The sequence below is a fragment of the Pteropus medius genome, unplaced genomic scaffold (genome assembly GCF_902729225.1).
Source record: "Pteropus medius unplaced genomic scaffold, Ma_sr-lr_union100, whole genome shotgun sequence".
Lineage (NCBI taxonomy): Eukaryota > Metazoa > Chordata > Mammalia > Chiroptera > Pteropodidae > Pteropus > Pteropus medius.
Window position 1 is genome coordinate 2,919,084 of NW_024343733.1, and position 26,882 is coordinate 2,945,965.

General features: G+C 34.2%; 1 protein-coding gene and 1 pseudogene across 2 annotated transcripts in view; both read right to left on the reverse strand.

Moving 5' to 3' along the window:
- Positions 1 to 26,882, reverse strand: part of MED13L (mediator complex subunit 13L) — a 264,752-nt gene that overhangs the window by 166,840 nt on the left and 71,030 nt on the right. The gene's annotated exons all lie outside the window — the stretch shown is intronic.
- On the reverse strand, positions 24,632 to 24,750 carry LOC120606906 (uncharacterized; annotated as a pseudogene).

A 26,882-nucleotide genomic window follows, 5' to 3' on the forward strand; every position in this document is an offset into this window, starting at 1 on the left:
CAGTGAATTACTTACACCATGGCCTCACAGGTTCTTCCTCAAGTGGACAACATTTAGATAAAAAGAAACAAATGGGGCTATTAAAAATAGGAAACAGAAAACCCAATACACATACACATATCAACGTCAGTGAAAGGAAAACTAAATAATAGCAGCCATAACGACAAGTATCAGAGCTACCCAGAGCATTGTTTTGTAGCAGTAGCAGAAATAGTGATGATGTTAACATTAACAGCAGCTTATACTTAGAGTTTTCTATGAGCTAAGTGCTGTGCTCAGTGATTTCTATGTATTAACTCATGTAATCCTCAAATTCAATGAAGTATTATGACTCTAATTCCCCACTGTGCAAACGAAGAAAATGAAATTTAGTGATTTGCCAAAGGTCATACAGCTAGCACCCAGGAGAGATGGGATTTGAACCTGAGTTCTGCCTCTGAAGCCCACACTGGTAATCACTGAACTACATAGACTCTCTCAAATGGACCCCTACACCTGCCATAAGTCTAAACCTAGAACTCTAGTGTTGTCAATTAGTGGCACTGACAATGATAAACTAGTGATCTTCCCATTCCCCTGGAGGATGCGGGGGGGGGGGGGGGGGGAAGTGGAACCTGATTAAAAGCTGATTCTATTCAGTATACATTTATGAAAAAAAAAAATTCTACATTTTTTTAGAATTAGTTCCATGCGAAATATTTATTCCTCCCATGTTGTGAGCTCAAACTCACCTTATCCAGAAACCTGTTTAGAATGACTCATTTTCTGAGGGTTCCAGATAACTGAAGTGTTACTGTACTGAAAAATAGAAAATTTGTGCCGATAAAGCTTAAGAGACGTACTATTTTAATAAAATAATGTGTAAAGTACCAATAGCATAGAAATATACACGCACTTAAGTTTTACTTTTGAAAATTTACCAAAAGATAGATAATTAATTCTAACCACAGAAAATACATATTCAACTTTCAAAAGTAATATTTTTGAGGGAAAATATTTCAGCTCTGCATATCTCTAAATCCCATATTTATTTTAAATTAATTAAATTTAATGAAGGAAGGCCAAAGGATAAAAGGATAGATAAAACAAACATACCACAGTTCAGTCACTATAATTGCTCATGAAAATGTTCATAGCCTGAAACAGGACAAACCTTTTGACCCAAGCCTATTAAAACTGTGGGTAGTGTTGGGGTTCATTTAACTGTTAGAGTAGCATATTGCCACACAATATCTTAAACAAGTGTCTAGTTCACACTTACAATGACCAAGATTTACAAAAAGCAATCATACTTTAAACTGTTGACATATTAAGTATTCTTTACTGCTTCTATTCACAGAATTTTTTTGTCTTTCGAAGCACTAAAACATAAATATATTGATTCTCGGGTCCAAATATTCATTCTTTCATTTTAATAAAATGATCAGAGATATGTAATTATACATGTAAACCTTTAAGATTACATATATATTTTATGATAAAAATAGTAAGGTAGTAAGTGGAAATTAAAATACCATTTCCATTACTATATATATAAATTTATACTCCAAATATTTTTTTCAACAGAGAAAAAACTGCACATCAGTTATCTCCATGTCTCTACAGACAGTTCACTCCAAAATGGTTTTCCTTAAACTTTTTACTTATAAGATTGTTTCTTCATTCTATTATTGCAAACAACTGTCATGATTTCTCAAAAAAAAGTGAAATCCTTAAAGTGTGTATTACTATTAGCAATCTGTTAAGGTTCAAATTCATCAACTTGAATTTTATTTTTGGAAAGGTAGTAAATATCTCTCCACTATCAGGTGAACATTCTCCAGCAAAAGTTAGTTATAACTTACAACTTTTCACTGAAGCATATATTATACATGATATATGAGTACATCCATTAAGATACCATTTTTTACTCCAGATTAACTAATGAAAGAATACTGAATTAAAGGCAGCACAGTATAAATGTCAAGTGCCTCCAATTCCAAAGAAAAAGCTTTAACAGTCCAAAATTAAGTTCAACATTCTGAGGGAAGAGAAGTGATGTTCATTCCAAGTCAAGCGTCAGTGGTAAGTTGAGGAAAAGATGCTGCACACTGCAGACCAGGTTGCCAAGTACCAACCTTCCTCTTACACATGAGTAGCAAAGTATCAAAAGTATAAATAACAATTATATGTGTACATGCACAGAAATAATAGATAAAGTTAAATTAGATTTAGTGTTAAACAAATGCATGGTATTAACTATTGAGAATCTAAAAGGAAGAGAAAAAGCATATATGATGCACTCTTAAGAGAGTGTATTCATGAAAGACTTAACATTTGCAACTACGAAGGAAGATTTAACAGCAATGAATGGCAGACATAAATTAGAGATGAAATGGTGTAATGACAAGAGGGACTGTCACATGACTAGCTTTCTGATAATACTGATAATGATTAACAAATACTGGACATTTACTATGCCAGTCATTTTAAATTCATTATCTAATTTTTATAATCCTATGAGGTAAATACTATTAATACACCCATTTTAACAGATGAGGTCCCTGAGGCACAGAAAGCTAAAGGAACACTTCCAAGATCACATGGCTAGTGAGTGGTTCATTTGGATTCAAATGTTTTTCTATTCTATAACAAACCCAGAAATTTAAGAAGAAATGGTTTATGTCAATCATCAATCGGTAGTTCTTAACATCTCATTTCTTTAGAAAATCCAAAAAATACACTCATTTCTACCTTCCTTCAACTACAACAAAAAACCCACCACCATTACTTACTAGAAAAGGATTTTCTTTATTTTTTTTATTTTTCTAAAGAAGGGCAACATGTAAGAGTTAAAGATCCACGGTATTATATTTATTTAGAAGCTTCTTAAAATAAATAAATGAATTCTCTTTTCTGTGTCACTGAATACAATAGGGTCAAAGTAGAAGCTCTGAGGTCATCATGTCCAACAAATGAAGGTCCCAATTTCTGAGCTTATGTAGACATTGAGCTTATGTAGACATTACAAAAACTGTTTCAATAGTAAGCGTTTATTTTAGTATTGGCTGTCTGCCCAGAGAATGCCAGAATACATTTTAACCAAGTGGACAGAAAACCAAGCAGGATGGATATGAACTCCACTTTAAATCTACTAAGGTCTATATAACTCCAAAATACAATTTCCTCTCTCATTACTTTCATATACAAGTACACTTAGAAAGTGAACAGGTAATTTTTTTAAAGTCCCATAATTCATTTCTTATCATTTTAACTTACAGTTCATATTCCTATATACTTCAAATGTGTATTTTAATTGAATTTTGGAGATTTAAAGAAAAAAAGAATAAACCACCAATATTGACATCTTGTTTTGTAAGTGACATCTGTAAAAGGCTATAATATTAAAAGAACATACACAGGCATATTTAACTGTCTGGAAAGAATTAAAAATGTTGTGCTGTGTTTACGAACACATATAAATATATAGTTATTTATAGATCATATGTGTAGCACCTATGTTATTAATTCCATAACAGCAACTTCTCTTGCTTTTGAAAGTAAATATTGAACTTTATAGCAACTGAGTCTCAAAGGAAAGAATTATAAATGTGCCACATCCTGTTCTTTACGTAAAAGAATCAGTGTGAAATAATAAAGAGCTAATGTGGTCCTGATGATTACTACTACCTATGGAAACTCTGTGATTTCTTCTCCATAAACATTACTTTGCTACTTGCACAGGAACAAAAATAACAAACTAAGAAACAGTTAATATCATCTTTATAGCTGAGTTTTCCCATAATTCCATTTTAATTCAAATCATCAACATATCAAGTCAAATTTCATTATAATGAAACTGATAAAAATTTTAAATTTTTCACAAAAGGAATCTAGAAGTCCCAAATAAGTGTTCATTTACTTATAGATTAAAAAACAGTAACAAATAATTTTTAAGCAATAGGGTTTTTCAAGTGTTATGCTTTTCTGTAACATTTCAATGCTACTGAACCAACAAACTTAGTCAACATGAAACAAATTAAATGAACCATGAAGCCTCACAATAGTGACCAACTCTCATTCTTCAAAAGGTTTGCGAGCACTGCAAGTCACCCCAGAGCATTATGGTATAGCAGGGAACAGCACAGAGCAAAGCAATGAGAGCCTAGGTCTACCTGTCTTACTACTCCTTGGTTGTTAAGAAACTGAACCAGTCATTTAGCCCCTTGGGATCTTGACTCTCATCTGTAGGAGCAAATTGAACTAGATCCTTAGTTTGCAAACTTTTAAAGCAGAATGCTGGCTACTTCTAATCCCAATATAAAACGGATAAAAATACACCTGTACTTAACTCCCTCCAGCAGCAACTCCTGAAGCAGTTCTGGGCAACAGGTAGGGCCTCAGTAGAGGGCAATCTGAAACCCTGGAAATATGAAAATACATATCACCTCTGGAGCACCTTCCAGTACTAACCCCCAAATGCTTTGTGCTGTGATTAGACACAAGCACAAATGTTATCATTACCAAAAAATATCAGTCAGAAACTACAGCAATTATAGTCAATAAATATTTACTGAATATCTACCTACTAGGTGCTAAATCCTGAGGAATAATGGTGAATAGGATATAGCCTCTCCCTTAAAATGAACCTACAAGCTGTAGGGGAGACGGACAGATAACAACCAATTACAAGACAAACAAGCAAAAGCTACTGTGGAAGGAGCAGAAGGTGCTACTGGGACACATACTAGGGAGAGCTTAATCAAATTGGAGGTGTCAGGTAAGGCTACCCAGAACAAACTGCATCTAAGTAACAAACCAAATACATGTGGCTTGAATATTAAATGGCAGTGCTCTAACCTGAGTGAATGTGCTCATTCTTTTAAACACTCCCCCCAACAAAAGTCTTCCCTTAACTCACTACACATCGTAACCTACTCATCCTTAATACTGTTCTGAGTAAAACTGACAGTGCATATGTCCACGGAGTGTCTCATATGAGAAATAATATCTTTTCCGTGTTACATGGAAATATCTACATGGGTATGAGTTAGTACAAAGGGTCAAGAACAGGTAATGCTGCATGGTTATTTATATAAACTCTACCCATGCATTGTCTATTGAGAGTGAGGGCCACTTTTTATGCTCAATATAACCTTTGGGTCTAAATATTTGAAATTTGTCAATATTGTCACGTTTCAATCTGAGCCAGAAATCATTTAATCAATGCTTTGAGAAGATCTGAGTCAGTACTATACATAATAACTGAGATTATTTTTCGGAGCCAATAAAATCTCATTTACATCCAAATAACCACATTATGGAAACAATATAATGTGATCAATTTGTTATCTTGAACATAAACTTTTATATATAATTCTCTACGTAGTTTTTGGGTCAAGTGATTTTTATCTGTATTTCTTTTACCACACCTTAGTGTTTTAGTTGATGAAAATTCAAGTTCAAGTGGCCATTAAAGTCTTTTAAACCGAGACCTTTTTAATGCAAAATACAACATTTCAGAATTCTCGAATAGTAAGAACATAAAAAAACACTACTACTCAAAATACTTGCAAAAGAAACCCCCACAAAGGTTTAGGTATGAGAGAAAATACCCAAAGGAAATATTTACAATCAATAAGCTAACTACAATATCATCTTTACTAATGAAAAAAAAAAAATCAAGTTGAAGACATTCATTAACTCTTTACATAATAAAAATTCATGAATAATTGCATTATTTATAAGGTGAAGAATTTTAAGATGCACATGGGTAGGGCTTATACAAAAAAAAAATCATAAGTTTGTCTAAATAAAAAAGTATACACATATCACACACATAATATTTGCTTAGAGGTGAAGTAAACTGAATTTTTAAAATTTTTATGAAATAGACCATTCCCTAATATAACCTGAACTTCCAGTAATATCTTCAAATTGCTAACCCTTTACTATAGTAACCAAATTCACGATAGTAATATTCTTCAGTGCTATAATATCAAGAGAAAAATACAATGATTTTTTTGCATTCATTGAAGGCATCAAATGACGAAGTAAAATTGAAAATCTTGAGAGAAAAAGGAAACTACTTTAAGTTGCAGTGGCAAGGGTAAACCTATGTAATATTTATCAGAAATTTTTACATATTTAAAAAGAAATAGGTCCACTCACAGATTCATAAGCTATGGCTAGATTCGAACGCTTTGGGCTTGCTTACCTCCCAGATACCTATCTGCTACTCCTCGAGCATAATCTTTGATCATATCCATGTCATTCCTTTCTCATCAGTACTGTGTGCCAAGGCACATGAATGCATGCATTGAGAAAAAAAAATTAGTTTCCTCCCACATAGTTTTACCTTTATTATTTTAGAGATTAGCATAAAAATGTATTTAACAATCTCGCGTCATTCACTGATGAGCTGACCCCACTTGTCCATAAATAATTCAATTTCCTCAACTAAAATTCTATTTATACCAAAGAAAAATAGCCAACAACCAAAAGGAGTCTTAGGAATAGAGCAATAAAATATGAAAGCGAAACACTTTTTGTTTATTTATTTAACCAAAACAGGCTGCTGCAGCTGCAGGAGCTTCTTCTAACTGATGTGACATGAGTTGTTACATCTAAAAACAGGAGCTTTAAACAGATGGCTATTCAGCTAAAGGCTTCAGGCATTATCTCCCACTCTCAGTCACATGTGCCAAAGAAGAGGGCACTAGTTTTCTGCTACAGCTTCACTATAGATACACTGACAATTACACAAAGGACCAGAGATTGGTGATAACTGCTAACCAAGTTACTTTCCCAACATAATTTACATTTTAAGAGCAAGGCTAGTTATAAAGAAACATCAAAAGGCAGAATTTAAAGCCTAGGTAAAGAATTAATTTTAAATGCCTAAATGTAGGCTACAGCTAATATATAATTCAAAGACTATTCTGTATCAATAAACATTTCGGTTATCTTTACTTTTAATCATTTGTTCATGTCAGAAGTTTTCCCTACTAAAGTAATGACCACAGTTCCAGGCATTCTCTCCACTAGAGCCACATTAGTCTTTTTTCATTCCTGGAATATACCAATCCTCCTGCCACCAAGGAATGCTGTCTTCTCTGCTGTAAAATACTGTCACTCCACTCTTCATCTACTTCAATTCTGTATCTACATTCTATTCTACTTTCACATCTCAATTCAAACCTCTTCCTCAGATACCTCTGATTTCCTTTTAAGTCCTGTATTATCTATGAAGCACCATACAGTTCACAATTGCTGTACTTAGCTGCATTTTTTTTCATTTATTTATGTGATTTTATTAATGTCTACCACCTCCCCCATAGACTAAATTTACAAATCCAAGTTTATACTCACCACTGTATTCCCCAGTGCTTATAACACAATGGCTGGCACAAACTGAGCATTTAATAAGTATCTGTTGGGATGACTAAGTGAAGAAGAGGATTTTAAAAAAATCAATATGTATCTTTCAGTAGGAAAATTTATTACCATATTTTCGATCGCAACCCTACAACAACTTATTTTCACTGAATTGGAAATCTGTGAAAAGTACCCTTTAGGGGTCAAATTTTTCATGCTTTCACTTTAAGCATGAAGATAAAATTCTTCATACATGACCCCTTGAAATAACATCACAAAAATAATAGGGTATTCTAGACTTAAATCTTTAGAAATCAGACTGTGCTTTAAAGAGACAAAAGATTAAAGACGAGTTTGTAAAGATAAAGAAATGGATAGGAGAATGGATTAAAACGAAAACTCATACAATAAAGAAACTCCTTGAAGTGAATAAATGGTTTATAGAAAAGAATATATTTTAACTTACTATTAAGGAAAGGTACTAAGGTATGAAATTGTTGGCCAGAAATATTAATATGGTTTTTTTTATACATGAAAAGGATTCCTCAAATAAAGGTAGATTAACGACTGATTTTTAAAAATTGGGAAGCAGATTAGATGCCAGCCTATTAAGGATGTAATGTTTCATTATCAAAATTCACAATCAACAGCCCAAAATATATTGCATATAATTTACTTTTCCATGTTAGAGTTGTATTGACTTACAAATCTGGAGATTTAATTTTTCCCCATAATATTTACACTTCTAAAAATCTTGTTCTTTAAGTAAGGGCCATATAAGTACTTATTTTATGTAGAGATCACCTTGAGGTGTCAGGAGATCAATTCACCATATTCTGGATGTTCCATTAGGACACAATTTACTTGGAGAGACCCAAAAGTACAGTATCCAATGGTAACCATTTAAATGTAGCTACTTTAAAAAAGACTATGTAATGCCAGGTGGATATTCCAGTGTGTTCTTTCATCACTTAGATTTTTATTTTCTTGACTTTCTTGTTCATTACTCTTCATTGCTAACACTTCCTTTTGACACACATTGACCTCGCTAATGGCTATAATACTGCTCTTCATGCCTGGAATTGATGGGCTCTATTTTATAAAACTCCAGATGAATTAACAAGTTTATTCAATGTTTATTAAAAGAAATGAAATTTTCTAGACATTTCGCTACGTTTGAAATAATCAAGATAAACTATGTTAACTTTTTAAAAAATGTAACTTATAGAATCATTTTTATACTTCATAATAATTAACATGCAATTTTCATAGACCATCTAAACTACATGAACCAAGTCTATCACCATCGCCTGCTGAGCTAACCTAATCTTGTGCCTTCCGAAGTACAAAACAAAGAGCCAAAAGTGAATGTAGGTCTCAAATTTCAAAATGAAGAAATTTTTATTCCTAACTATAAAATCCTAAATGTTACAAAGATTTAACTAAATTAACCATGAAGACAAATAAGAACACAGTACTAAACAGAAGTAACAGACTCTTTATTTTAACTCCTAGAATAGTACCTGGTGCTTAATAAACATTTTCTGAGTGAATGAACAAATGAACAGCACAAATCTTTGAGATAAGAAGCTATTAGGCTCCTTCCCCACTTACTCCCTGGCCTCCAATCAAAAGGAAGATGAGAAAACTGAACACGTTTTAAATGTAGGCGACCCATAAAGCCTGCAGAACCCTACTAATTCTACATGTACAACTATTTAATCCTGCCAGATACTTCTTGGAAGTCTTCCTGTTTTATAAAGTCCTGTGATCTTAGTTGAAACTTAGGGGTGATTCAGGGCAAAAGATAAACTAAAACAAAAATTCTTTTTTTCGGTCTCCCTGAAAAGACAATGCTCTGTTTAAACAATTCCAACAATGATTGTATGAGGGAGGAAAAAACAAGCATCATATAGACACGCGAACACTTGTTAGAAGAACATGATCCAAAATGGAAACCCACTAGATGTTACAGACAAGGGTGGTGGTGATGTGTTGGAGAGCAGGGTAGGGAGGAGGGGTGTGTGGCATGGGCAACATCTGAAATAAAAGCCAATAATAAGGCATAACCAACCTAAAGTATTCTCCAAAGTGAAAGAACTAAGATGTCTGATAAAAACCAGAAAAGTGATCTGAGTTTGACCTTAAAAAAAATTACTAAAACATAAATATTATATACAACTTTCACAGTACTGAATCAACTGTGAGACAATGGGACTCTGGATGACATATTTTTTAAAGAAATTGAAAAGGAGTTTGTCTAAAGCAGAAACAATGGCAAACAGACACTAGACAACAGAGAGGCGCTCATTGCTTTGGAGTGAGCTTTCTCATCACCTGAGTAAAACGTCCCAGAAACATGCCCAATTCCTTTGATGCTGTGTTCACCAACTTTGACTCTTAGCTTAGTTTTGCAGGTACCAAAACATCATGAAAAAGACATGATGGAGAGCAATGAGGTTTCCTAATCACTGAAAAAGTATACCCACTCTACCGTCAATTAACTAACAAGCATTGTGGATTATAAATCAACTTCTTTCTGAGTGGCTCAGGTCCTCAGAGCTGCATCAAACATGGGCTAACTCATGGAACTATAAAGCTGAAGATGCTAGCCCTAAGCAATAGTCTCAAACTTTCTGGTTTCAGGACCTCTTTACATTTTAAACATTTTACAGTACTCCAACAAGTTTTTGTTTATACGAGTTGTATTTATCAACATTTACTGTACTGGAAATTAAAATTAAGAAAAAATATTTATTAATTCATTTAAATACAATAATAAGCCCATTACATGTCAACATAAATAACATTTTTTTTAAATCTACATTTTCCATATAAAATTTAGTGAGAGGAAGGGTACTGATTTTCATTTTTGCAAATCACTTTGATGTTTGCTTAAATAGAAGACAACTGGATTGTCATATCTACTTCTACGTTTAATATGATGTAATATGCTGTCTTGGTTAAAGTACGCAAAGAAAATCTGGCTCCAAACAAATAAGTAGTTAGAGAAGAGAGGAGCATTTTATTAACTCTTCCTGTTAATTGTGGATACTATACCAAAACTTGTTAACCTATAGTTTCCAAAATGTTAGTTGAACTGTAGAATCTAAAAACTATATTAATGAACTTTCCATAGTCTTTCACATTAAAATCTAACATTCTATCTTGCACTCTAAATGGATTTTACCCATGCACAATTTTATAATATCATGCATTGATCATTTGGAATACACTGGTTCACTGAGTTATGTAGATCATCTATAGGTTGACACATTTTACCATATAACATCCACATTTATGGATATCACCAATAAGCTCATCAGAAAAAAAAACTAAGTATTGGGGACCTATCCACCCACATTAGCTGATACAAGTTTTCAAAACTTTAATTTTCACACGAATCACAAATTTTATCATAAGTAACAAATACTGTAAATTTTCCGGACAAGCTCACTTCACTCACTTTGCAGAAAATATCTGCCAAAGACCTAAGTGCGAATAACCATAACGTAGAAATTGTGACCCACCAAAAAAGTGGCTAGTTCAACACAAAACTCAGATAACTGCACAAACGCCTTCCCTTGAGATAACCACCATAAGCAACAGAAGTGCTTTATGTATAAACTTGCTATTTTCTCTCAGAATATTAAAAAGACATGTACTTAGGTTCAAGATTTAATAAAATTAATAATTTTTACTTCTTCGTGAACAAAGACATTTTTAAATGAAATCTAAGGTTTTGTCCACTGTGAATATGTGGCAGTGATGAAGACGACTACTAGTACAGTTTGGTGCCTCTGCCCTGATTCATGCTGAGGCACCAGCAGTTTTACTCACCATTGCTTTTACACTGTCAGTGCAAATGTCAACACAGTCAACAAAGACAAATACTGTCTTAATATTACAAAAACTGTTCTCAATCCCAGAAAGGGTCTAAAAGACTCCCTCTCAACTCTGTTGCTGCAGACCATACTTTGAAAACTGAGAGACTTGGTTTGTTGGGCAAGCATCCAAAAAATGTCCACTGGAAAGTCTTGCCTGAAAATAGCTTCTCTCCCAGAGATTTCTTTTAACTGCAAAGATGAAGGCTACATGGATTTATAAAGACCTCTGATAGTTCTTACACCAAGTTAAATCTGTTTGTTATCCTGCAACTTACATCCACTTCTTGTAGAACAAAATAAGTTTCTGCCTACAGCAGAGACTACTGTATAGGTCTCCAAAAACCCAATAATCTTTTTCCTCTCTAGGCTAAATATATCCAATTGTTATAATCATTCTGTGAAAGACATGGTCCCCAGATTTAGCCCCAGCCTACTACCCCTTTTGTCATGGCTCCAGTTTTCAAAGCCCTTCTTAAAATGAAACTTTCTAAAATAAGCATTTAAACTCCAGACATCTCTGATGAAGACGGAAAGCAGTGAAACTGTTAAACTATCTTGATCTGGATACCATGCTTCTATTAAGTCAGCCTAGCTATCATATAATTTTATTAGTCACATACCAAAACACTCACAATACTGTCAAACCCCATCTCATCCATCTATACATGCCAATCAGCTTTTCAAAAGCCTCACTGCACATTTAGCCCTATTACATTTTAGCCTGCTGATCAGACACACAAACCAAAGGTAATTTTTTTGGAAACTTGGTTCTATATATAGATACTGGCTGTCACTCTCAGCTTTTTTTTAAATCAGCTTTATGCAGATTTTATAAATATGACTTCTTTCTCATTATCCAAGACTTTTTGCTTTTTTGTTTCTAAATCAACAAGTACTGAGTAAGACAAAACTACAGGCAGAGCCCAATGACATAAAAGATCCACTGTAGACCTTCTTTCTGGGCCACAAAAAACTCAATCAAGACCCACTTGGGTGTAAGTCCCCTTAACACATACCCCTAAATTTCATAGAAGTTAAAATTAAATATAACTGCTTACTTCTAGTCAACGACTCTGGAAAGAGACCAGAGTTCCTTTTTAAAAGAATGAATGACATGTTTACAGATGGAAAAAAAGTCAGTCAGATGGCATTAGCATGTTATGCCCTCTTCCTCCTCACCCTCTCCTGAGAAAGGCTATTGATTATTCCAGGTAGTTTATGATGTTACTGCCAAACAGACCTTTCGGGCCACACATCCTAGACAATTAAATGTATCCGAAAAAATAACATCACCCCACTTTTCACTCTCCAGTAATGAAAAACCATCTGTTTTCTGTAAATGGTCACAGAAAATGAAAGTAAGTTTTATAGAATTTAGGCCTCTTTCTATACCCCACTAGTTAATTTATATGGAATGCTAAGCATCTATCCCAAGACAGCAAAGCATACTAAAAAGGTAAGAAATCAAAAGTCCTAGAGCCCTAGCTTTACCACCTTAAAACTGAGTGATCCTGAGCCTTCATTTTTCATGGGTGTGACCTTGAATTTGTCCATTTATTGAAACTGTGGTAGACTCAGAAAGTTGCATACATCACAGCATCTGTGAAGAACAATAATATAGCATATGTGAAAATGCCTCATAAACTGCCTGGCTCAAAGTAACGATCTCAATATACAGTAGTTTCCATCTTTCCTGCCACAGTGTCCTCTAAGGAGTAAGCATTCCCACATTACAACGTCATGCTTTCCTTCCAAGCCATGTAAGGCAAAACTAAATATTACTCTGAGTTCCCACAGCAGACAAAAGTTGCCACTTTCAGTCCAAAAGCTAACAGCTTTCATAGAAGATATTACAGATTGCAATATAATTGAGATCAGAAAATATGCCTTGTTCATCTTTGGATATAGGTGCATGGTACACTAGAAGCATTCCAAAAAAAAAAAAAAAATAGTTTGCCAAATTAGTGATCCTCAACCTAAAAAAACTATCACCCGTGGAAAAAAGAAGTACAGATTCAAGTTTCTATTTTTTTCAATCAATAACTCTCATCTCATGTTTTAAAAAATGACTGTGAGACCTTAAAATAAAAATTTCAATGGTTATCTATAACTTGGTCAGGTATGGCACTGTAGGTATTCTTTGAATATAATTATCATACATAGCAATAAGACCACTATAAACAGAGAGACCAACAAAATCAAGAAACTATGTCACCATGATCCAGTGACAAAGGCAAAAACACAGGTTTGTCTTAACATGGTAGACTATAGGGCAGTAAAATAGGTATTTTTAAATATCATATAAAACATATCTATATGCCATAATGAAAACATACATTCTTGTTTCATAGCTTGCTGCTTTCTTCCCTTTGCAAGCATGGTAAGGTGATTCAATCTGAGATGTTTAACATACTATATTTCCTTTCCTCAACTGCTTTACAGTATGCATTTGTTAGGTATCAAAATAGAGATATATAAGATGCAGTGAAATTGGTGAATAATTCTAAATATTGGCCCAACAACTGACAAACAAAATATCATCCATACAACTAATTTTATTTTCATTTCTACCTCATCGAATTAATAAAAGGTCAACACTTCACTATCACATAAGTTGCCTTAATTACAGGAACCAAAAGGAAAATGGACTATCCATACAAAGGGTCAACTGAGTGAATACTTTCGCAGTATACATAGAAGAAGAATGGCAAAGCCAGGTTAATCCAGTACAAACATTTATGTTAAATTTGAGAACAAAACCACTGTACGATTGCAGGCAAAGGTTAACAGAAGCACTATTCACCTTAATTGACCAAAGGCAAATAATTCTAACACATAAACTCTGGGAAGAGAAATCAGTAGGGAAACACTGAGTTCACTTAAATTATTAAAGTTGTTTCCCTTCTGGGTGTGAAGCAGAGTTGAAGCTAAAAGAGACACTATATACAGAATTTATAAATTAGTTATTTCTTTACTAGAAAAAAAAAAAGAAACATAGAAAAGATTTGACTTAAGTAACCTGAGGTCCAAAGCATATTTGACTATTCGATTCTTGCTGCTAAGTTACAGGTACCACTTGGACTAAACTAGTTTCTCCAGTCCAGGTTTTGTTTGATATATGTATCTCTATGGGGCATCTCCATGGGATAGTTGTTACTGGTTGCCAATGCTTATCTGAACAGACTACAATTTTAGCTTCTAGAGCTTTCAGAGTGAATATGAAAGTCTATCACACGAGATAAAAAGTGAAAACTTGTATATATGAAAATAGAGAAATATCTTCACATAGAAAAATACTAGCTATGCCTCTGCCAAAGAATAAAAAAAAAGACTCTTGTTAATACACTTGCCCCAATACCATCAACCCCAAAGAAGTGTTAAAATTTGTCCTAAGATGAATCATAATTAGATTTAGTTTTTAAATTATTTCAATATATAGTCAACAAATATTTCCAGAATCCCCCACTGTGAAATTTTTAATAAAAGCACAATCGCTCCACAGAGGAAACACACATACACGTACACACAGCCCAAAAAGATTCATTCTGACTAAAAAAAGGATATTATACACAGAGTTACAACAAAAACTAAAGCACTGAAATATCTGAATACAAAAGAGAGAGAAAAATTTAAACAACATGCTGAGAAGTTCAAGCTTTTTCTAAAGGTAATGGAGAACAATAGTTTCTGAATCCTGGAATATTAAAACTATAACTGTTAAGAAACGTAACTCTTGAGACTACATGGATGACACAGGTTAGAGCCAGGACAGAGTAAAACAAGGAGACAATTGCAGAGGCCCTTCATGAGGACCCCGGAAAGCAGAAATGAGAAAGATCCAGAACAATATACTAAATACAGGTGCAGTGAAGGGAGCAAGAACAAAACTGAAAGGACTCACTACCTGTAACGGAAAGACAACTAAGGTTCACGGGCCAGCCCCTGAACCCAGACGACCTAGAATGGAGTCCAGTTCTACCACTTAATCTGTGTAACTTTGGACAAGTTTCCTTAAATTTTTTTTGTGCTTCACTTTTTTCACCTATAAAATAGGGTAACATACTTTTCTTCACACTTGAACTATGTCATTCTGTCTTTACATAACCCACGTGTAAAAAAAAAATTAGAGAAACTGTAAAGCTCATATGTAACGTGCACATAACAGTGCCTGACTCATTCTAAGGCTCAGTAAACATGAGCAGCCAACATGATCATCATCAAAAAAGAACAGTAAGAGGCAGAGAAATAGAAGAGCACTGAATAATGAGAGACAAGAGGACAGGAAGACTGTAAGCTGAATTTGATGAAAGCTAAGAAGTGACCCAGGGACAGACACTGGATCATCCCAGTGAGAGGAAGTAGGCTAGTACAGAAAGAAGTGAGATGGCAATGGGTTGAAGAGAAGCGGAGGCCATAAGAAGAGTTAACTCTTTGGAGAATTTTGAAAATGAAATTAAAAAATTATAGGCAGAGCTTGAGGAGCAAGGTCAAGGAAAAAAATTCTGGTTGAAGGGTCAAAAGGTGTGGGACTAAGAGAAAGGAGCCAATGGACAATGAAAAAAACGGAAAATAAAAGAGAAAACAGGTGAAACAAAGTCATGAAGGAGGTGAGAAAACCTGGGTCACCATCACGAGAACACAGCTAGCATTAAAAAAGGTCCAGTCTCCTCCAGAGGCAGGAGGAAGGGTGAGGAGGAAAAAGGATCGGATATCTTGGTAGCTCTGACCTGCGGGACATATGAGAATTGGGAGCTGAGAATAAAGGGGGCAAACTTCTTGAATTTGTTTAATTAAGATAACCATTCCAATACCCCCCTTCATCATTCCTCAAATCCTTAAGTTTTAGAATAACAGCTAAAGGAACTTCCACTGTATTTTTCTTAATTAAGTAAATTTCTATGAAAGTATCGGAAAACACACGGTAATTATTTTATTACCATAAATTTGTTTCACCTGTGTCTAAACTTTATACAACAAAATGTCAGAATATCACTTGGAAAGAAAGCAATTCTCAAAATCATCGTAGCAGTTCAAAATCTTTCAAACCTTAAGCATCCAGTCTCAAACAGTGTTAAAGATAAATTCTCAGGTAAAGGCAAATTCTTACATAATTTATGCACATTTTTACAGTTATTCACCTGTCTTCCCGATGTAGTAATTCTTGTTCTCTCTGTGCTTAAGTACTTACAAAAATCACTGCACCTTAAATCTCAGTCATTTCGCATGAAAATTTAAGTAGTGATACTTGGTTTAAGTTTAAGACTGAATTTTATATTGATATTACTAACTTGGTTGGTACCCAGCTACACTATTCTTACTCTATTTAATAGGCTCTCATTACCTATTACCTCCCTGCATTGCTGATTTTGTGTTATTAAAAACACAAAGACAAATCTGTCATATGAAAAAAATTAATACTAACTCGGTACCCAACCACATGACTTTGTTATATTTACAGGAAAGGCAGTTTTAGGAAAAGTATTTACTAACAACATAAAATTTACAAAATCAATTCTTTCATTGGAATTTCCAAGACAGAATTCTTAACATAGGTCAAAGAATTTTCAGAGTTCCACAGATTTGTGTTACGTTTATGATGGCTAGCTGTTACAATACTCTTTGGTACCCAAACAAAACTTTTGATAACAGAATGTTCCATCTTGAAATATTTACAGAAACCTAAGTTTATACAATTTGACAAATGATTCCAATTTCTGCATAGGTAGGAAGAACTAGAGTCCTAAGGACTTGCAGAGCAATTTGTTCTTTGAGACTGAGCTGCAAAGCTATATATAATAAACAATTCTGAAAATCAAAGTGAAATTTAGAGCCTAGTCCAACTACATACCTATGAAAAGTTATCCAGTCATTTAAAAGGAAAACTATGAATTTCCCTACTTAAGTATCCAATACACAATCGAAAGAACATGAATGAATCTTTTACTTATAGTAAACTAAACACTTAAGTCTGAGATACATTTATACCATTCTTACCACCCACTCACCTTGTCTTCACCTCACAGTAAAGAACAAAAGCCTTTCTTACTTTCTTCCTACTAGCCTCTTGACAAAGGACAGTCTCTTAATCAACCTTGAAGTGCCCAGCACACATGAGGAATTCTAAACTTTTTTTGCTGAACTGAACTTATCACTTCTAAAATTCTTTTGATTTCTTAGCATTTGAAAGGCAGTTTGCAATAATGCATCTAAGTCATCTTTTTATTAAGCAGACTCTAAATTAGTATAAAGAACTTACTACAGACTAGAGACATTCCACTCCCATAGCTTCTCTGGTTACAGCACTGAGATCGAGACTTACAGAATCACTAGCTAGGCTGTTTTCTTGAGCTCCATTCTTATATTTCCAACTATTTTAGTTGACTAGATTGAGAACTTAATTTTTTTAATAATTTTGCTCTCTAATAGCAAATCAATCTGTATCAGAATGAATTTTTATGAAGTGAATTGCCTGCACTACCCATTTTGAAATGCAAATTCTTTTCTCTACAGATGTTGCACTTTGAAATATATATACTTTGAAATATATAAATATATTTTTTATTATATATTTGTAAAAAACAAAAGTAAAAGGGGACTACTGAATGAAAACACAGTTATTCAAACTGGAAAGGTAATGAGTAACTATGGTTACTCATAATTCATATGGTTATGCTTAAGTCTAGTCAAGTTGTTTAAGAAGTTCTTCCAACAAATGACTCAAAAATCCCCAATTTACTTATGTGTGTATATGTACACAATTTTTTTAAGAGAATATTTTGGTGTCAAGAAGTACTAGAGATTATCTTTTCCTAGGTCATGTTACAATATAAAATTTTAATATAAAACTGATTCTACCTATTTTACAATATAAAATTTTAATATAAAACTGATTCTACCATATTTAAACTCAGAGAAACTGAACACTGGTAAAAAGTAATATAATATATGTGGGTTAAGGATAACTGGAAAGGCTTCTCGAGGTTAAACAGTGGTGTCAGGTAATGGGGACACTCACGTATCTGAGCAGGGAACAACTTCTTTCAAAAATATGCCATAGGAAATGAGACTGTAGAAAGAAAAGGGAGAAGGAAGAAGAAAGCAAAGTGATCAAGGCAAAGCCTTGCAGTACAATCAATAGAGATGACCATTCTTCATAGGACAGCTCCTCATTAGAGAATTCATAGCTGCATACCCAGCTACAAGTAGGTATAATCTGAGTCTCTGGCCACATCTATTAAAAGGAGGTTAAGTAATTACCTGAAAGGGTTGCTATAAAAGATTCCAATGACATACCATCAATTGCCAGTAAAATGCCGGTCACATCTCATGATTGTCAATGTCATTTATTTGAGTATCTTTGTAATCCAAGTGACTTTGTGGCTTTTTCCATTCCAAATTGTTGTAGTTAACTGAGCTGATAGGAGCAGTTGAAAGAATTAAATCTTAGTCTTTGTGACCTGGCCACACTGCCTTGGTTATAAAACCCAACCTGGTGCTATTAAAACAGCAGACTCTTTATTACCATGATTGGCTATCTGGGCAATGGAGCTCAAGAAAGAGGAGAAGATACAAAGTCAAGAAAATGAAGCTTAATAGAAGGCAAGGACAAAAACATTTTCTGGAAAGAACAGATGGCAAGATGAGCTCAAAGTCAAGTCAAAAAGAATGAGAATTTTTTAAAAAAATAAGAGAAAGATGTCTGTTGACTAGGTCTCTAAAGATTACAAAGACTATGTCAGACTGAAGAGCGCTTGGGCCAGGGACTGTCTCTTGACCAATCGACATAAATTTCTAATATGCCAGTATTTTAATGTCAATTACCATAGCACAAAGGTAAAGCTAAAGAAATATTCACTTGTCTGTCACTTCTTTTCCTCGTGACCTCACTTCCAACTTCTCTAAAGAAGGTAACTGAAAAATAATTTTCCCAGACTCCGAATTCCAAGACTATCCAAATACCAGAACCTGGGTCTCTCTTCCATCACCATATATCATTGGTACTCCACTTGGGCAATTTTGATCTCTAAGGAACATCTGGCAATTTCTAGAGACATTTTTGTCAAGACCGAGACTGAAGTGGGGGTAGTATACTACTGGCACATAGCGGATTGAGGCCAGGGATGCTGCTAAACATCCTACAGTGCATAGGACAACCCCCCAAACAAAGAATTATCCAGCTCAAAGTGTCAAGAGCGCCAAGACTGAGAAACCCTGGCACTGATGAATTATCTGTGCTCCTGTATAAAGCAAGTCCCTAGAGGGTGCACTAGATTCTATCTTCTCTTAACAACTACAGAACACACGTCCACCAATTCTTACCTTTCAATATCAAATCAAACTGCGTAAAGTAAAAGGTAAAAACTAAGTGAATCTTTGAACAAAATTTTACTTAAATTAATAGATTTGGCTAGTCAAATCTAAAGGGCTAATCAAAGCGTCAGCGGTTCCTCCTTACTATATAATTCATTGTTTGTGAAAGAAATTTCTAAAGAACCAGAAAATGAGTTTTCTTAAATAGAAACATTCATTTTGAAACCTCAGCTATATACATCATTTATGAACATTCTTTAAAAAGTTACAATTCAATTTTTTAAAAAAATTTTCTCATTCAAACATTTAGTCTTCTGTTTGAGAATACGCATAACATCAGCTGAACCTGAATTTCCTCTGCATATCATCCAATTGGAATCTGGTACTGATAACCTAGACAACAGGAATACAAACACTCCCATGTCACCACAAATTACATTTTAAAACAGCCATTTCCTTAAAGTAAATCAAAGTTTTAACTAAATAATATTTGTGAGCTGGAACAAAAGGGGAGAAAAGTTTATATTTCAACAGATTATGGGGTTTTGTTAACTGGAACACTAGAAGAACCTCAAAACAAACTTTTTGTGGGGTGCGGGGAGGTTGGTTGTTTAAACATACTCTTACTATCAATGCTTAGTCCTAAAATCGTATTTCAAATTGCCATTACCACAATGAAATTCAGGAAACTGGAAAACCTCACAGAATCTATAACCTACAGGTCTCACCACTTTTCACTATCCTTCGCTCACTCTCATGCCTGCTCCCAGTTTAAATTCCATGGCCCGTCATCATAATCCTTTTTGTGCATAAACCTTCATCTCCCTTGGCCCACTCTCATATTTTTGTATACTCTGGCAAAATCCTAGTTAAACTAACTCCCCACCTAATCAGTGCCTAAACCTGTGCAGTTGAATGTGACTGCAAAAAACCCACACCCACACAAACTGGTCTTAAGTTAAACTCAAAACCACAACTTAAGTGAGCCCTTGCCATTGTAAAACAGAACTAATGACGTTTCTCTAGGTCCTTCACTTTACCACTCTCCTAACTCAGACTAACCCTTTTTTTCTGTACTCCACAAACCTGACATCTCTCCCTCTCTCTTTGCTCATAAGTGATGACCTTGCTTCCTTTTTCAATGACAGAGACCACTGAAAGGGAAATCCACATTCCGCATCTATCATCGAACTGCATCAACTCTGCCTTCTCTCTTATTACCACAGATATGTCCTTACTGCTATCTAAAACCAACCCCTTATTTCTGTACTTTTTCCCATTTCCTATAGGTTGCTGAAGAACACTGCCCATCCTCTTGGGCACTTTCTCATTCCCTACTGTATCGTTCCCAACATATAAAACAAGTTAAAAAAAATAAAAAGGCAGAGAGGAGAAGCAGAAAAGCATACATACCTTCTCACGAACGTAGAGATCCACAAAACACAACTGGAAACCGATGTATTCCAATAAACATATTTACTCTCCCCGCCCTGAAATCTTGGTAACTTTTCAAGGATCGCCCCCTAGAGAAGTCTTCCCACTCCCAACCCCTATCCCAAAGTTCCTACAGGGCACTTTTAGAGTACTATGATCACCCTGCTAACGTGCTGCTCTTCGAGTACTACAGAAAAATATGTATTTTTACCCCCCTTCCTGAGATTCTAAGCTCAAGATTAAAGACTGTGTTTTAGTAACTACACCACCTGGCACAGAGCAGGCAGGCAGGGAATGTTCATCAAAGGAAGGAAGAAATGCCTTTTTGCATGAATTTCTCATAGTTTGCAAATTCGAAAAAAAAAAGTGACCAAAAATTTGTTGAGAGAAAAGCTGATTTAAATGTATTACAATCACCTTTAAAAAGGAACAGGGAAGGATTTGAAAATAATAGGAATCCACACTGACAACAGTTTATAACAGCTACTTGCTTAGGTAGAAATATTGCGAAATAAATTTATAGTGGTTAAAGCTGCTCTGCAGATCAAAACCACTAAATTTTCTGATTTTCACAAACCATGTTGTAAGTAAACATTTTAATATAGTTTTTAAATGAAACATCACCTATGAGCAACTCCTTCAGTTCAGTGATATTTAAATATAAAATTTACAGGCTACATTTTAAAATACAAAATGGTAAATCTTAATCTGTAAAGCTGATTTAATATATAAAATAATATTATAAAGTATACCAAATAAAACGACCAACTATCACCAAGAATGATATTTGATTTTAAAATACCAAATTTCAAATTTCTGAACACAAATTATAAATTATAAATTCCTGAACTTCCAATTCCTAGTGTTTATAAACAAATATGTACTTTGGTACTGAGACCTTTAAGTCAATTTTGTAATACAAGCAAAACACCCATTAAAGTGAAATGCATTTTTGACTGTTAAGACAAATACTCCAATGTGTTCAAAATTTCTGCAAGTTACCTTATTTCTATTTAAAAATATAGGATTCAATGAAATTAAACAGCACTAGTTTTTCAGTAAAGAGCAGAAAATCAACATCAGATTCTTCCCCTAAATGGGTTACAAATTCTCCTTGTGTAGAAAAAAAGGACGTGTGTGTGTGTGTGTGTAAAGAAGATGAACAACAACAAAAGGTTTCCTTAACCAACAAATGAGAGAATTGTCTTTGAGATAACTGGGTTAGGACAAAAACTCCAAGGTTTGTAACATTAACCGAGGAGAAGCCAGCAAAGCTCCAAACACAGTTTATGAACCACCATGCCAACTCCCCTTAAGCCTCATTTAAGGAGGATTACTGCCTACAATCTAACCTCGCCGTGCCACTGCTTCAGTGGTGAATCCAAAGAACTGATTAAACAAACATGGGTTTCAGCAAATGTACTCTTCATTAGCTACAGAGAACACACTGAAGAAGGCTATTCAGTGTTCAGAAAGTCAGACGCCCTCTGGTAAGATTGCCACAATCTTTAGTTAAACTTTAAACTTTGGGGATAATTACAATCAATCTACAGGAGATGGGGTACATGACATTCTACAGTAATATTAAATAATGAAAATTAACAAAAGTCAGCAGTTACAAAACATGGATGGTATGCAAAATAGAGTTGTTTCAAAGTTCGTAAATGAAAACTATACTTCAAAAAATGTGGAATTTGTGTAACAAAGAAAAGAGGGATGTTTTCGGCTAAATGGCAACTAGCCAATGTCTCACTTTGAATCAAATCTGTCACTGAAATGAGGTTTTCCAGGAAGCAATAAGAATAATAAAACTTTAGGCTTCAAAGAAACACAGTTTAAGAAAAATTTCTGTGGCAAATATTCAAAATGTCAGTAAAGTAAAATCATTTATCCAACCTGAAATCTGAACAATTTCCAGAGATGTCAGTTATACCAGACCTCTATCTAAGCTGCAGGTTTGAACTACTTTTCTGATGTCAAATATTCACACATGCACGTACACACAAAATCAATAAAAGCCATTATTTTGATTTAAATCACATATCTAAAAACCATTAACTATTTATCACTTGAATTGGCATTCTCCATTTTACAAGAAAACTAAAAGTCATTCCCATTAAAGTTTCAATACTATGTAAAGCTTATAGGCTTATTTGACAATCGCTACCAAATATTTATGACCAATACCTATCACAAATAGTATTGTGTATGGTGGTAGGATTTTTCACAAGAATACAGTGTTTGAGTTTGAAAAGGCTATATTTAGGAATATCATCACAGGAAGTGTCTCCAGTGTTAATCACAAAAAATCTAAGGACACCCAGCATATCCAAAAGATCTGTTTTGTACTACTATCAGCAGGCAGCAACTCATAAATTTTATCAAAAACGTACACCAACAAATTCTAACATACAAACATTTTTATTCCTGAAATATCTCATTTCATATAAATTCATAAGTGGTGAAGACTGGGATTCAATTTAATCAAACTGAAAAACTACAAAATTTTTACTCTCCTATAAGTAGTCAATAAATAGCAGTATTATTGGATAACCAAAAAGAACAGATAAAGGTAACACCACCTTTCTTATTTTTAAAAATACAGGAAATATATATACTAATTGGAATATGAATAATAACTCACTTGATCACTGTAATACAAGTTCATTCCTGAAGTGTTATTTCCAAGACAAATTTTACAAGTGTGTTTCAAAGATCTTTGTAAGCCTAAAACTGCTCTCAGGTACAACAGGATTGTTGATCATGACGGTTAACAACTGCAATCCAAAATTCCTTAGTATATTTATCAAGGCCCCGGTAATCTAGTTCCATCCTACCTTTTTAACCTATTTCCTATTACTCCTGGCCCTGCCTACTTATTACAAAAATACCAATTTTTTGGTTACATGCTTTTCTTTCTCCATGTCTTTTTCATTATACTCCCTTCTCCTGAAATAAATCTGTTCATTTCAGCATCTCATCACACCTTCTTTCAAAGGTCATCATTTTCAAATACTACCTCCTCCACAAAGCCTTCTCATTTCTCCCAAGTATCAATAATCTCTATTCTGAATTACCACAGCACAGGTATAATTATTTCATGAAACACCATTTTGTATGTAACATGATATTTAGTTACTCAATGTCTTCTCTCCCCTACTTGACTGAGTGTCCTGTGATTGGGTCACACCTGCTGAATCAAAACACTCAGTGATACACCTGAAATTAATATAAAATTGTGTGTCAACTATAATTTTAAATAAATAGATAAATAAAACATTCAGTGAGCCATAAAACCCAAAGCTAGAAGAGAGATCAGGTTTGTAGGAAAAAACAAAGTCTTCCTACTCATTCCATGGAGGAAGAGGGAGCTTCAATTTCTATATCTGCATTTTCATTCCAGTTAAGGGGGTTTATTGCACAGCAAATTGTTTTTTCAGGAATAACTTATATGAATTCAATAAGGTAGTCTTAGACTATTTCACTTAATTGTCACGAATCCTTGGTTAGGCATATGATACTAAGTCCATTATATAGCTGAGGAAATTATTATCATTATTATTATTTAGGTGAGGCAATCCTTGGTTGACCTCACAGATTGCAAGGACCTTGTCAGCTTACAATTCCTTATTTTTTATTTTTTACACCTACAGCACCTGGTCTTCCTAGGTGGTCTCCCATCCAAGTACTAACCAGGCCTGACCCTGCTTAGCTTCCGAGATCAGACAGGATTGGGCTTATTCAGGGTAGCATAGCCATAGACACAACTGAGGAAATTAAATCTCAACTGGTTAAGTAACCCATGACAAGGTCATTCCAACAAGAAAATGGAAAAGCTGGTGCCAGAATCCAAGCTTTGTGATACCTAGTTTATTGCTTTTGTTTTCCCACACTATCCAGCTTCTGGATAATCAGTAGCAAAACTAAAATATAAAACTTAGGGTAGGGTAGACAGACTAAAGAGCAAAGACATGATAATAACCTTTATAGTCTTCTCTAGTTCTAAGAGTCCATATTTAATGCATCTCTGACAGATTTTTGTTGCTCCTCTCAACAGCACAACCTAGAAAATGTGGTCCCAAGCCCATACTTTGCAATCCAAATTTTTTATCCTAACTAATCTAGCCCATCTTTCCTACTGCTCTCCCAAACTTTCAGCTCCCAACAGCTGCCATGCCACATACAGCATGTTTATTAATATTCAATGCTTTGTACTCGGGTTGCTATCACTCACTTTACTACCCACACTTGTCCTAATTTTTTGTTTTCTCCAGGCAAACTGCCTTAATGACTCCAGTCCACAGACTTCAGCCTCTTGTTACCTATGAATTCGCATTTTGCATTTTATCATATGTGCTCTTATTTCTCTGAAATCAATATAAAGTGGTAGTTAAAACTAAACGCCCCTCTCTACCACTTATGTGTCCTCAGGGAAGATTCCTTCTGACTTCTCCATGCCTCAGTTTCTTCATCTATAAACAAGAATACACAGGATAGTCCCTACTTCACAATAAAAATATCATGATAAAATGAGTTAATACAAAAAGTTGCTTTGAGCAACACCTGACATGTAAATAATGCTCCAATATTAGAAACCATCATCATCATTTCTTCCAGTATGGTTGTTAGTTTTATCTCTGCAGAACCATTAACTATCCCACCCACAATACTGGACACATACTATTTTATATATGTTATATTTTAATGATGCTTTTAAGTCTTTCCCAAAAAGGACAATTTATCATGTTTTCTCTAACATATTTTTTATTTTATAATGCAAAACAATATATGCTACTTTATTTCTATAATATAAAATATATAACCATGCTAATCATAGGGGATGTATAGAAGTGAATATCTGCTCCATTATATCTGGAATCTCTACTGATCCAACTGTTCCATTTAATCAAACACCATGCAAACTATTAAGAGTTCCTTCTGACTTTAACAGCCAATTTCCTAGAGAAAGAGCAAGTGCCTGCTAAAAGATCTTAATAATCTACAGGGCCTGGAGAGTACTGCCTTTTTTCTTTTTTCTTTTTTAAGTTAAAAAAGGCTTTTCATCTCAACAGAAATCAATGAAAAGCCTCTTGAACACAGCAAGAAGATAAGGTTGATTTTAGCTACAATGTAAGTTCCTGCAGAATTTCAGAGTGCCAACAATAGTGTCACTTTTCTCATTCACTGGATTTATTCTTGTTTTTTCAGGACTACAATAATCTGTGCAATGTTACTAACGCCTCACCAGTATTACATTTTATTTAACATAATTAATAAATTATGAAATCACTGACATATCACAGCTGCTATTATTAGTCCTAAAAAATTCTAAACATGAAAGAAAAAATTAATTATATTATGGCCAACGAGACCAATTTTGCATTGCTAAAACCATGTTTTTTGAGTAGTTTGAGGATAGCTAAGTATTCATGCAAAAAAGTAAAGGGGGAAAAAAACCTATGCCCAGATTAAAGGATATATTGTTTAAAGCACCTCAATTTTTTTACAAGTAAAAAAGGACAGGAATAGTCATGGAAATAGTGATTTGAGTTCAAATTTTATACAGCCAGCAAACTATACAGATGCCAAGAAGCTAAGTAAAATAGAAAATAAATCTTCAACTAGTGAAAAGAAAAATAATTCATTTAATTTTTAATTAAGCATTTTGAGATATCTCTATATTCACATGAAATTATAAGAGATAATACCCAAAAGATCTCATGCACCCTTTATGCGGTATCCCTCAATGCTAAGTACTTGCAAATCTATAGTACAATATCCCAAGCAGGATACTGACACTGACATATCAGATAACGAACATTTCTATCATCACAAGGATCCCTCGTGTTCCCCATCTATAACAAAACTTTCCTCCCCTCCCGCGTTACCTGGCAA